The sequence below is a fragment of the Musca autumnalis genome, unplaced genomic scaffold, assembly GCF_047663935.1.
Source record: "Musca autumnalis isolate F117 unplaced genomic scaffold, ASM4766393v1 scaffold_5, whole genome shotgun sequence".
Classification (NCBI taxonomy): Eukaryota; Metazoa; Arthropoda; class Insecta; order Diptera; family Muscidae; genus Musca; species Musca autumnalis.
The window spans coordinates 92,757,709-92,771,448 of record NW_027412088.1 but is presented as its reverse complement, the minus strand read 5'-3'; positions in this window follow the sequence as shown (position 1 = coordinate 92,771,448).

The window sequence follows — 13,740 nt, the reverse complement described above, 5'->3', positions numbered from 1 at the left end:
CCAACCAGCATTGCAATTACTTATAATATCAAGTGTATTATATTTAAAACATCAGATCCAGAATATTATATTTATTGTGGTATTTAAGTCAATTTATCGACAAAATATAGTTAATATATATTAAGTGATGTGTAACAATTTAAATGTAACTTTTAATTCTGATAAGGAATGTTGCCATAAATGTAATGACAATCACTTGGAATTATGTGTTTTAAGTCTAGCAGGTGCTGAAGTTTCTTTTTGAAACTTTTAGCCCCTGTGCGTATATCTATCCATTGCCCCTAACTCTCCGGATCAAACGCTAATGTTTGCAGTTTATTGGATCTCCTGTCTATTTGCATAAGTAAACAATACAGAAAAGTTGCGTTTTTCTCTAGACCTGTTTGAATATCATAAAAATCAGTTGAGTTTATCCAATCTCAAGCCATTATATGTTATACCACGGGTTGATAAGAACATTTTTCGGCAAACTTACACTATAATCGTAGTTGTCTTTAAAAAAACATCTTTGTTTTAGACCGACGAAAAATTTGAGCATATACACGTTTTCGGGTCAACGTCTCATAAGACTTGTCACGTGCATCACTTTTTGTTGCCATTTGTCTTCAAAATAACCACTTACTTTTTTGTTGTTCTTGGGTGGGTTATCTAAATCATGGCATAGGTCGGTCTTCTGACAACATTTTCAATTAGACACTTCAATCACTTTTTTATTAAAACTTTCGACATTTTACCGAACCTGGGTTTTGCCTATGACCTGCGTATAAGTGGAAATATCCAAAATTCACACAAATCTGAATTTTGGTGCAAAAAGATATTCGAGTTACAAAAACCGCCTAAAGTAAAAGTTGTAGATGTAAAAATTAGCAACAAGAATGGTCTTTATAATTTTTAAAACGGAATCACCAGTCATGAGGTATCGTCATCTGAGAGTCAAACTAAACATATAGGGAAATAAGCCGCATAAGAGTCGAACCGGTTAAAATAACCACGCCATGTGATAGGATTTTTATAAGCTTCCAAACGACACCCTCTTTGTAGTAATAGGTTCAGTAGAACCGGGTCTAACCCGGTTTTTTAATCCGGAATTTCGGATCAAATAACCGGATCCGCCCCAAAGGAAATTATACATTTCCGTAATCAGCTCAATATACCCTCTCTCTGGCATTATAATTGCTGCAAAAATCAAAGACTAAATTGTTTGTACTGCTGTTTAATTTTCAAATAATGTGGATTACGCCTTTTGTAGTTTATGAAAATTACAGTATGCTGTTACGTCTTTTGGCATTTCGTGAATAGGATCGCTATTTTTAAACGCAGAACTTTGAAATTTTGCCAGAGCATGTATTTTAGCTTAATGTATCAGATTCCACCAAAAAACGAATTTCGATTTTCATGTCGGTTACGTCTTCCGGCATTTATGGTGACGATATATTGGTGGAACATGCGTCAACAACATCAGATATGCAGATGATACCACGTTAATTGCAAATAGCCTGCCAGAATTACAATTCCGTCTGATTCGCCTAAATATCTGTAGCGAAAAGTATGGGTTAAAGATCAACATCCCAAAAACTAAATATATGGTTATATCCAAGTCCAGAACCCAAGAAACAACCGAATTACAAATAAATAACGTACATATAGAGTACAGACCTTTAAATATCTCGACGTCAAAATAAATGGAAACTGGGATAACACAAAAGAAATACGATGCAGAATAGAAATGGCGAGAGGTAAATTTTTCAAAAACAAAAATGTCTTATGCAGTCATGACATAAACATCGAAACAAAAATTCGATTTGTTAAAACTTATGTCTGGTCGGTCTTGCTGTACGCCTCAGAAGTATGGACGTTAAAAAACCGTTGACATAAAAAAACTGGAATCTTTTGAAACGTGGATTTATCGACGTATCCTAAAAATCCCATGGACGCATTTGATACCCAAGGGTTAATCGAGAACGTGAACTAATTACAACGATAAAAAGAAGAAAAGTGGCATTGGAAATCGCTCAATCCTACTGAGTGAAGCCAGAAATAGAGAAGCTTTTATGGAGATCACGAATAATATATGAATATACTTTAAAATTTGTAACAAATAATGATATATAATAGTATTGGTCGCTTATATTCGGAGATCGAATATGCAAGTAAAGAAGAAGATTCTAATGAAATTGTAAAGGAGTTATTCCCATTGCTCCTTATATTGAACGAATTGGGGAATTTGTTCTTGAAAACCAGAATGCAGTACCCTTACTCGGCTGTTTTTATACCCTCAGCCTTTAGGCTAAGGAGGGTATATACACTTTGATACGATGAAAATGTGCCTCATCGAAATAATGGTTTTAGACCCCAAGTATGTTTGGACGAAATGTGTTTCAGACAATTTGGAGTCGATCTAGCCATGTCCGTCCGTCTGTCTGTCCTGCTGGCTGGAGCCCACGATAACTCTCGAACGGATGAACCGATTCGGTTCAAATTTTGGCTTTCGTAATATTTTGCCCAAACTTAGTTAAGTTCGAAGATGAGCTACATCGGTCCATTCCTTTCGGTACCTCCCCCACAAAAGTTCGAAAATGTTCGGAAAGTTTGTGCGCACGATAACTCTTGAAGGGAGTGACCGATTTGGTCCATGCTTTGTATAGTGTAATGGGCCGATTCCGTACAGCGAGGCGAGTCATGTCGCGTCGTCTATCGTCTCTGTGACAAAATTTAAAAAATGCACTACGTACAGCGATAGAAAATAATCGTCGATAACAAGTTATTTTTATTTTTTTTATTTTATTTTTATTCGTTAGTAAAAATGTACGGCGACAGCTAATTTGTTGTCGCCGGAAAATGAACATTTCGGCGACAAAATTTGACGACGTCAGGCGATATTGCCATACGGAATCGAAAAATTGCATTTGGCAACGCGACACGACTCGCCTCGCTGTACGGAATCGGCCCATAAAATTTCTACCAGAGTAATATGAGGCTCCAATATGGTCTCAATAGGTCCACTCCTTCGGGTAACTCCCACACAAATTTTCGGAAAAATTCAGTTTAGGGCCATCTCTCGAATAGCTTTGATTTTTGTTTTAGCAAGTTGTATTCACTGCCCTCCATACGACGGTACAATTTTTATCAGGGGCAAGACCATACTTCCTGAGAAAATAGCATGAAAGTTGCAAAAAACCCCTGTGACACCGTGTAATGTGGTTGGAGCGCAAGATAACTCTCGAACGGATCTGCCAATTCGGTCCACAATATGGTCTTAGTAATATTTTGTCCAAACATAGTTTAAGTTTGAAGATAAGCCATATCGGTCCACTCCTTAAGGTACCTCCCCCACAAAAGTTCAAAAATGTTCGGAAAAATTGTTCGTACGGTAACTCTTAAAGGGAGTAACCGATTTGGTCCATACTTTGCAAATCGTGAAATGCCTACCGGACTTAGATGAGTTTCCAATATGGACTCAATCGGTCCACACCTTCGGGTACCTCCCACACAAAATTTGGGATAAGTTCAGTTTAGGACGTGCTCTCGAATCGCTTTGACTTTTGTTTTAGAAACTTGTATTCACCGCCCTCCATACGACGGGACAATTTTCATCAGGGGCAAGTCCATACTTCCTGAGAAAATAGCATGAAAGTTGCAAAAAACCCCTGTGACACCGTGTAATGTGGTTGGAGCGCAAGATAACTCTCGAACGGATCTGCCAATTCGGTCCACAATATGGTCTTAGTAATATTTTGTCCAAACATAGTTTAAGTTTGAAGATAAGCCATATCGGTTCACTCCTTAAGGTACCTCCCCCACAAAAGTTTAAAAATGTTCGGAAAAATTGTTCGTACGGTAACTCTTAAAGGGAGTGGCCGAATTGGTCTATACTTTACACATCCTAATATATCTACCAGATATAGATCAGGTTCAAATATGGACTATATTTGTCCACTCCATCCAGTACCTCCCACACAAAATTTCGGATAAGTTCACTTTAAGACCTGATATCGAATCACTTTGATTTTTGTTGAAGCAACTTGCATTCGCTGCCTCATTTACGATGGTAAACGTTTTTTTAGGGGCAAGTTCATACTTCTTGATCAAACAGACCGAAGAGTGTAAAAACCCACTATGGCACCATATGTTGCGGCTGGAGATCCACTTCCATAACGGTCAATGTCGATCCATTCCTTTTAGTATCTCCTCCGCAAAAATGTTGATCTTTAATCCTAATCAACATTTTTAAAACCCCCTAAATACATACGTATTTTGGAAAAAATTGTTTCAATATACACAGGCTGAGGGTATATCTCTGTCGGCAAAGCCGACTGATACTTTTTTTACTTGTTTTTTTAAACTTGAGATTCTCTCTACTCTGTTTGGCCCAGTTGCCGTCGATCTCAACCAACAATCTTTTACACTCCCTGCCAATACAATAACACTACGCCTGAATAAAAGTACTTTAGTGGAATTGTCAATATTAAGGAAGAAATGGATCCCCTCGATACGTTCGCTATAGTCCCCATACAAAAGTTCCGTCTGGTATTTTGATCTTTCAAATGAATGTTTCCCATATAGGTTTACGTTTTGGTGTATCCCGGAATTTTCAATCACATTAGCTCTTATTTGGCATTTTAGGTTCTAATTTCCGCAGAGAATTGCTAATATATATGTAAGTGCACGTTTTCGGTATCTAAAGATTTTCAGTATTATATAAACAGTTCGGCCCAAACCTAACGCCTTCACTTCTTCTTTAAAGTACATATCCAGATATCACACACTGACTTCATTCCCATTTAAAAAGTTTTGTGTTATTAAGTTTTCAATTGAGATTATTTTGACCACGAGGACTTATTCTAACAAAAAGATCTATTTGTATACCACCAATTAATTAATTAAAATAAATACCTCCAAAAAGAAGAATAACTACAATACGAGATTAGACTTGAATCGAATATTTCCAATCAAAAATTATCTTTGGCTTCCTTTTTCAAAGCTGGATATTGTAAGAAAATAATATTCTTTTATTCTTTTCAAAACGTTATATTTTAAAAGATGTGATAGAGTTCGTGCAAGCCATCTAAAAATGCAGAATATTACATTAAGAAAAAAGGAAATCATTTTTATGAGGAGTCGGGCGATACAAACTACGACTCATACAGGTATGTGATGGAAATCGATTTCGAGCTCAAAACGAGTCAAAAACGACTGTAGGTGTGATGCATGTACATTTTCCAACATCGAATTGTTTTCGATATCGGTTTCATATTCCATTTTGTTCTATGGAAAAATTGATCAAAAAGACGTGTGATGCAATTCGATAATCGTTTATTTTTCTCGTTTTGAAAAGGTCATATTTTTGTGGTCGATTTATAAACGATGTAATGAATTTTGTTATTTTTTAGGAAAAAAGGGGTCGATTATGGAAAGCAACCTAACTCCAGTTGCGTTGCCCACAGCAAATTTAGTAACAGAATTTTCTATTTCCGCATCAAAATGCTTACTTTTACAATTAAATTAATAGCTGAAGGTTCAAAACACTCATATTGATTGAATTTGACAAAAATATTCGCCTTTTTGCTCATTTTAATTGCATGATTTTCTCTTCTGCCAACGCAACTACAGTTGAGTTGCTATCCATAATCAACCCCTTAAACACGGTTATAGAATAGATAAATTTTCATTTATTTGCCTTATATTTAGTATATTTTGTTAAGAAAATATTTTTTATTTCGATAAAAACACGGATCAAAAAATCTACTTTGAACATGTTTCTTTCCTATAGATTAGTGAAGACATCCGCTTAATATGTTGTTTGTAAAGTTCTCCTCATGTAATTGGACAAGCATTTCCACTCTATACTTCCATATAGGCCAATTTAAATAAGACCACAAATTTATTTTATTTGTTATTACATTTTTACGGTTTTGCCATCGCCAAGACTAAAAAAGTGTTTTTTATTTCTATTTTTCTTCCTTCAACTGCAGATTAGGGATCACCAGTCCGTTTTTTGTTTGTGGGAATTTAATGAAATTGAAACAACGTGGAATTGAAATTCTATGCGGATCTCATCACATATAAAAACAATTCACTCGTTTTGGGCAAATCGTTTCGAAATTCATCACATACCTGATAGACTCCGAATCCTAATCACAGTTCTGCTTGAGACTACGAAACCCATATTTGGGCTTTGCTAAAACAAGGTCGAAAAAAATCTATCTGTAAAAAGCTTGGCAAAATTTTAGCCAAGTCCTGAAAAAATAGGTTAATTCGAAAAACTCCATCAAATACCGCAAAGGTTGTTCCGGCTTATTTCTATTTTAATTGTACGAGTAGATGTTTATGGACTCGATGAAATTAAAAAACCTTTGCATGGACTATGCCTACGGTGACCAACCGTACTCTATTATAGAGGACAGTACTCTATTTTAGGTGCCCGTACTCTATTTTTTCAACGTACTCTATTTGTCCTTTATTTTCATCATATGTCCTCTATGTCCTCTATTTTTGATTTGTTTTACAAATACATGTGAATACAAAGGTAATACAATGAAATCCGAGAAATCTAGGCAGAAATTTAAACAAATATTGTCGCTGTTGAAATGATATCAGTCGTTTCATACGCATCGTATAAGGCATATTCAGCGATAGTATTTTTTTGAAATTTCTTGCACCAATCCATCGATAAGAAACCTTTTTTTTGCCAGGTTTTCATGCAGAATGGACTGTAAGCCGGTGAAAGAAATGTCCAAGGATGTCTCTATCATGGCGATCTTGCATTATCAGTTTACTCCCGGCTTCAATGACTCCGGATTCGACTGCGAGAATAATTTCTAATAGCACTCAATATGAACAAAATATACACAAGTTTCCAACTTTTTCCTTTATGTTGGCCTTTTTCTGAGGTATTCCTTGAAAAGAACATACACAACTACAAAACTTCTTTGTTTAAAACTTCTACGATTATAACAAAAATGCAAGATCACTGAAATTTGAAACTCTGTGTAAGAGGTTCTGAAGTGTACAGAATATCGCTCGGGAATATGAAACTCTAATTCGATTGTCATTAAATTTTAAGTTTGATTTAGAGTATTAATTGGACCAAAAAAGTTCTTGAAATTCATTTTTGATAAATGTAGAAAAAAATTGTTGCCCGGGGTTGGATCCAAGTTATTTTTTCGACTCAGTCTCCGACTACAGCATAATTTCTCGAATCCAACTATGACTACGTAACGCTATTGACTACTGACTATAGGATGTTGCTTCATCGCGTCGTCATAGCGTAGAAAATTGTGAAAAATGGTTGGTTCCATATTTTTTATGGAAATTAATTCTTTAAGTCCTGTGAAAAACGCAATACGTGGTACGCCAAACCGTATTGAGTACGCTTATGCTAGAAAATATTAAGCTTTTCAATGGAAATGGTAAATGACGTCTGGCATTGTTGTCAAGCCCCGAAACTTATGTAGTAACCCTAGTATGTGTACTCTATTTTCATCCCAAAATATTGGTCACCGTAACTATGCCCAATGATTAATCACTTTTGTCGGTATAGCGGAGGCAAACTTATAAAAATTCATAATTTTTATTAATTTTTTCCTTGGAGTTGAGACGGATATTTGTCCGTTCAATCTGCATGTTTTCCATGACAAACGCTCCATAGCGCAGCCTTTGGAAGTTATGAGTTTGGATTATAACGCTAACACGTCGTGATAACATTTTTCTTGTGTTTTTCGAAGTCCAAACGGGAAAACAAGTTAAAATGTATCAGTCTAGTTTGCCGACAAAGATGTGAGAAAAAGACATATTTTTTTAGTTTTCAATCGAAAAAAAAAATTGAAAAAATTTTTTAAGCTACACGAAAGATTTTTGGTACATGGATTGAGAAAAAAATTCCCATTCATTAATCAGTTCGAGATTCTAATTTCGGTTATTGCGCGTAAAAGTTATAGCGGTTTCAATTCTGATAATAAGAAAAAATCTCGAAAAAGCGCTATTCATTATATTGAGAAACATTGTAAATTAATGGCTTCCTACATACTATATGATTACTGAGGTCCCATAACTTCAGTGAAAACGTTCTAAGTTTTCGCGGAAAATAAAAAATAATTAAAAAAAATGATAGTTTGCAACATCTTCTTCTTTTTTATTATATAAAACTCAAATGACGTTCGTACGTGAATCAAAAACTCAATCAATTTACAACCGATTTGTTTCGCGTTTATCTTAAAATGGTCGTATTTATCCAATGAAGGATCTGACGTATTTTATTTTTTAAATATCGCGAAGAATCCGCGAAAATTTGCCCAAATATATTTTGAAGAGAGATTGTCAGAGAATATTGTCTCAAAATGTTCGTACTTATCCAAGGAAGGATCTGATGTATTTTATTTTTGAGGTATCGCGAAAAATCCGTGAAAATTTGCAAAAATATATTTTGAAGAAAGATTGTCAGAAAAAATTGTCTCAAAATGTTCTTATTTTTCCTAGGAAGGATCTGACGTATATTATTTTTGAGATATCGCGAAAAATACGCGAAAATTTGCACAAATATATTTCGAAGAAAGATTACCAGAGAATATGGTCTCAACCTGTTTGTATTTATCCATTGAAGGATCTGGCGTATATAATTTTTCAGATATCGCGGAAATTTGCAAAAATATATTTTAAAGAAAGATTTTCAGAGAATATTTCTGTATCGCCTGAAAGTAACATTGGATATATACATTTTTGAAATTCTACGTTTGGGATCGGATGTATCTCCAAAAAATGTAAAAGTTGTATGCGGATATCTATTGAACGGTAATAGATTTAGTCTCCAAAAATTGGGCCTGTGGCGGAAAGTAATTTAGATATAAGTATACCAAATTATATTGAAATCGGCTCAAATTTCGGTATAGCTCCACTATATATATTTGACCGATTTTATATATTTGATAAAACAAACACGCTATGTATGTCAAATTTCATTGAAATTTGGAATGTGGTTTAAAAATATGTATGTCAATTATACTGAAATCAGTTCATATTTGGATATAGCTGCCATATATGTGGCGCTCAGCGCCAAAACGATCTATCCCTCATGACCAAAAAAATCAAACAGGCTAAAAAGATCAAAACAGAACCTATTGAAATGTCTACTAAAAAACTCCAATATGTAATTTTTTAGAATGTATTTCAAAAGGTTCCCGTTTCATCTTTATAGACAATTCAATTTTTGGGTTAGACCGCACGGTGTCCCTACCGTGGCCAACAGTGGTAAAAATCAAGTACTTCGGAATACAAATTTATTGATTAGAATATAAATATATCATTTTTAAGAAAGCGCTCTTCGATGTTGGCTATAGCGCGAAAATGAATGAACCGATCATCATATATTTTTGTGGACGTATTAAGTACTTTACAACATTGCTTTAATACGAGAGACTTTTAAAAAATGGTGAATGGCGAAAGTCAAAATTCGATTTTTTTACAAAAAATGGACCTTTTTTACCATTAATCGGTCAAAACATTTTTTAAAGGGAATGTCTCATATATAAAGACAAGAGTTTGATGTATTCAATATGTTTTCAAAACATATGAAGACCAAACACTAAATTTCAGTCATTTCGCGTGGATATTGAGGCCACAACATTCAAAATACCGAAAATGGGGAGGTACGGTTCTATGGGGGCTATAGGAAGACGAGGACCTATACCAACAGATTTCTGGTGGAAAGTTATAAGCCCACAACGAAGACTTAATACAAACTTTCAGCCATTTCGGTATGCTAATCAGGCAAAAGCGTCGAAAATACCGAAAATCGGGAGTTACTTTCCTATGGGGGCTATATGAAGGCGTGGACCTACACCCACAATTCTCTTTTGAAATGTTTTATACCTCTGCCGAAGACTAACCACTAATTTAAGTAATTTCGGTTGGTCATTATGCCTAAAACTTTTAAAATCTCGAAAATCGAGAGGTACGGTTTTATAAGGACTATATCAAGACGTGGACCGACCATCCCAATTTTTTATCCTGTAGATTGTAAGTCAATAATAGGTATGTGTACCAAAATTGATGCACCTACGATAACTCCTTCTATTTTTGGCCGCAGGTTATATGAACTCGCGATACAGTGGGCCGTTTTCGCGCTGAGCACCTCATATATTTTAGATCCAGTTCGTGTATTTGATGCACTAAAAACGTAGCGTGTTTATCCAATTTCAATGAAATTTCAAATTATGTATGTATGTATATTGAAATGGGTTCAGATTTCGATTTCATATATATTTTTGGTCAATTTGATGCTTCAAACACGCTATATATGTCCAATTTCAATGAAATTCTGAATGTGTGATGGATGCAACAAACACGCGAAACATGTCCAAAAAATTTCCCAATATATATTGAAATTGAGTCAGATTTAGTTGTAGCTCCCGAACATATTTTCGGCCGATTTCATGTATTTGATCTATCAAACACGCTATGTATGTCCAATTAAGTTTGACAAATTATATTGAAATTATTGTCAAGATTTGTAAAATATGTGCAAAATTATTGTGAAATCAGTTCAGATTTCAGTTTGTTCTTTTATTAAAAAAATATCAAATATAAAATATTGAATTTCTGATTCGTTATTTAAGTAGCGATTTTGATGTCAGTAAAAGTCATCATTATAGTCAGAAAGAATTTAACCAAGACTACATTTGCTAAATACCACATACTAAGTACCACATACCACATAAGAGCACAATTTGTAAATGTGACCTACGTAAGAGTACCTATAGTCCGAAAGGATTTAAGAGGAGCGTTACCTCCTGCGCCATACAAAAATATCATGTTAAGCTCCATACATAGCACTGAACGGGTAGAAAACGCCGTCATCCTATATATATGCATTGAAATATTAAAAAAAATTGTACAATTTAAAGGGAATTTAATTATTGGCATTGCTTTATTATGTACCTTATTTGGGGTAGCGAAGCGCACCGGGTTTAGCTAGTCTATTATATAAAACTCAAATGACGTTCGTACGTGAATCAAAAACTCGACCAATTTACAACCGATTTGTTTCACGTTTGCCTTAAAATGTTCGAATTTATCCAATGAAGGATCTGACGTATTTTATTTTTTAAATATCGCGAAGAATCCGCGAAAATTTGCAAAAATATATTTTGAAGAAAGTTAATTGTTTCCTCACATTTCGTTGCAGGCTATTGTTGTCGACTTGCTTATTTCCACCTTTTTTACATTTTTTTAGGGCGAAAAATCCGCTAAAATTTGCAAAAATATATTTTGAAGAAAGTTAATTGTTTCCTCACATTTTGTTGGAGGCTTTTGTTATCGACTTGCTTATTTCCACCTTTTTCAAATTTTTAGCGAAAAATGTATATGACGGAAAGTCACAAACAATTTTACATTGATGAAGCCAAGGTTTGCACTGTTATAATTGCATCAAACAAAGTGTTTTTAATCAACGCTCAAAAATGTGGCTAAAAAGTTAATTTCCGCGGAAGCTATGACCGCGTAAATGAATAAAAACACGTAAATGGTAAAAACGAGTTTTTTTACGTTGTTATTCGATTGACGGTTAAACCGTTTAAATAACGGATATCTGTCCAAAGTAAAAGTAGAATTATAACAAGTAGGAAAAGCGTTAAGTTCGGTCGGGCCGAACTTTTTATACCCTCCACCACAAATTTCAGCCATTTCGGTGGATTAATGTGGCCACAACCTTCAAAATACCGAAAATCGGAAGGTACCGTTCTATGGGGGCTATATGATGGCGTGGACCTATACCTAAAAGTTTCTGGGGAAAAGTTTTATACCCCCAACGAAGACTTAATACCAAATTTCAGCCATCTCGGTGTGATAGTAAGGCCAAATCCTTCAAAATACCGAAAATCGGGAGATATCGTCCTATATCAAAACGTGGACCTATATAAACACTTTACGGTGGAAATGTTTCTTAGCCTCAGGAAATACAAAATACAATGTTACAACCGATTCTGTTGTCAAATGGGACTAATACATTCAAAATATATTAAAATGACGCGTACTTTATATGGGGCGTTATATGGGGGCTATACCAAAACGTGGACCTATATAAACCAGCTTTGGTAGGAATGTTTTTTGGCCTCTGGAGACACAAAATACCAATTTACAACCAATTCGGTGGTAAAATGGGACAAATATCTTAAAAATTTCTTAAAACGATGACGCGTCAAGCGTCATTTTGTATGGGGGCTACACGAAAGCGTGGACCTACATAGCCCGCTTTCAATACCAAAAGTCCTACGTACATATAATAGATTTTCCCAAAATGTCATCCACCTACGTCAATCCGTTCGGACGCTAGAGTGATTTCCACAGACGGACAGACGGACGGACATGGCTTTATCGATGTAGAATTGCACGCTGATCAAGAATATATATAGTTTGTGGGGTCTACAATGATTGTTTCGAGTAGTTACAAACGTAGTTACAAACTTAATATACCCCCATCCTATGGTGGAGGGTATAAAAATGAAGATTACACTTCTAATGTATCACAACCGAAAAATGTGCGTAAAATGTTTTTGGAAATATCGCGGATTTAGTCACGTTTTCTGTGGATCGTTCCTTTTCAATGAAGAAACGGACACATCACTCGCGTTTTTGCGAACACAGCGGTTTAAAAAATGAGAGCTGTATCCGATTTATCCCAAAAATAGTGTGTGATGCTACATCCACGGTTCTTGATGGATTTTATCGAAATAGGTTTAGATCGATGTATTTTTTCTTGGATGATAGTGACATCGGATGCGCATAAAAAGTGTATGCACTTTGTGCAAATTATAAGCGTTATACAGTTTTTACACACTAAACTGTAGACGGTGCTACATCTTAGCGGCCAAAGTAAATTCTGGCAAATGTGTACAAATTAAAAGGGAAGAATCCGGTGTATTGGTAAACCACATGCACATCAAGCTATTTTGAGGATTTCGCGATTCACACGCATTTCAAAATGAACATTATTTCAAGATCAAACCCCATTTAAAGGAACCCAAAATATATTTGAACTTGATCTTCCGTTAGATGTTAGCGTGTATTCAAGAAGTGAACTTAATAAAAAATGTGATTTTTTGCATGAAATTTAACTAAAATAGAAGAATAACTCTGACCTATTTTTCTCAAATTTTCTTCAACTAACTCACAAAATAAATTTTAATAAATATTTTCTCTTACAAAAATTTTATAAATATCCTCAATATATTTTTTTGTTTTTGCTATAATATGCAAACCACTAAACGGATTTGTATTTCCATTTTCATTTGAATTTTCGCGATGTTTAGATTACGTACATATTTTTATATATTTTTCGGATGCATAAACAGCTTGAATTTTATTAAAACCTGTTGCAAACTACCAATTGTTTTGAATTTTTCCTAATTTCCGCGAACATTTACAACTTTTTCACTAAAGTTATGGGACCTCAGTAAACATATAGTATAGGAAGCCTTAAATTAACAATGTTTCTCAATATAATGAATAGCGTTTTTATAAGATTTTTTCTAATAATCAGAATTGTAACCGCCATAACTTTTGCGCGCAATGTACAAAATCTGTATCTCGAACAGATTTGAGAATGGGAAGTTTTCCTCAATCCATGTACCAAAAATCGTTCATGTAGCGTCGAACAATTTTTTAAATTTTTTTCAAATGGAATTTTAAAAAATTCTGACTTTTCCTAATATGCACAAATTGCGACATTTTATGTTTTAGTTTTATCAA